The 1,228-nt window shown below is 41.4% G+C and overlaps 1 pseudogene; it reads right to left on the bottom strand.

Annotated features, from left to right (window-relative positions):
* Nucleotides 1-1,228, bottom strand: part of LOC122150512 — a 50,734-nt pseudogene that overhangs the window by 25,795 nt on the left and 23,711 nt on the right.

Here is a 1,228-nt window from a genome sequence, read left to right as displayed (position 1 = left end):
AGGGTGATTCCAGCCCTTCTTGGTCATTTTTTATCATTGGCCCATTGGTGGAGAAGGAGGTAGTGGCTGTCACTCAGTAAGTGAAGTTGCAGGAGGTATGGGTGTAGTTGTGTCTTATGGGGACTTTTGTTGTCTCCCACTGAATTAGACACAAATTACAATTTCATAACCATCAAAAAAATAAAAGCACATGGACAAAAAACACACCATGTAATCACACAGGAACAGTAACCAAAAAAAGAAAAAAGGGAAAAAAGAAGAAGAAAAAACAAGAAATCCTGTAATATATGGGAATAGGGCACCAAAAGGAAAAAAAGTAGAGAGGGAGAATAATGAAGGAAAAAAAAAATGGGAAAAATGCAAAAAGAAAAATAAGGAATGGGGTTGACCATGAGCAAAGAAGTGGGGGAAAAAAACATAAAAATTAAAAAAAAAAAAAAATTTCAGCCAGGAATGGGGAAAAGAAATGATCTGAAAACTAGGATCTAGGTTGGGAAGAATAAGAATAATAGTAAAACGGACAAAAGTATTCATAATAATAGTTGTTTTAAAACAGACAAATACAAGCAAACTAATCACAGTTAAAAGAAAGTGAAAAAGAAAAAAAAAAATGGTGGAGGACAGGGCAGGGCACCCTGGCTCCATCTGAGCACACCAACCCTGATGGAGTTCCTGTGGGCCCAGAAGGTAGGTGGGAGTGGGGGATAACTGCACCTCCATCCACCAAGTGGGTTTGAGGAATAAAAATAACAAGAGGAATGTGGTACCTTTTCACTTCTGCAGGTCTGGAGTGTCCTTGGGGTTGCTGGAAAGCAGAACATGTTCTTAAGCCCCAGGAATCTAGGAAAGTGCTGTCTCTTTAAATATCCAAAATAGTCCAGCTGCTTTTAAACCTTCAAAATACTGGCGCCCTTCGGACTGACAAAAGTCCACACCTCAGCCCACCTTTCTCTTCACCTTCTCCATTTATTCCCCAGCCACCAGAGCAGTCCTCTGTCCAGTCCCTGGCTAGCAGAGCTGATTTTTAGGTTAATTCTTAGGTCCTACCACCACTCGGCAATCTCCAAGCTGTCTGTGCCATCAGGATCACTCAGGATTGCTGCCAGACTGCAGCTCCATATGTCTCCTTTTTTGGTATTTTCAAGCAAATTCTTCTGCTAGTTGGGGTTTAGTCCACTTCTATATCCTTCCCTTCAAGGCTCAGGGGTCCGGGATTATCTTCTGTGTC

The sequence above is a fragment of the Orycteropus afer genome, unplaced genomic scaffold (assembly GCF_000298275.1).
Source record: "Orycteropus afer afer isolate SDZICR_OR568_19922 unplaced genomic scaffold, OryAfe1.0 scaffold00156, whole genome shotgun sequence".
In the NCBI taxonomy this organism is placed as follows: domain Eukaryota; kingdom Metazoa; phylum Chordata; class Mammalia; order Tubulidentata; family Orycteropodidae; genus Orycteropus; species Orycteropus afer.
This window is presented reverse-complemented; position numbering and strand designations above follow the sequence as displayed.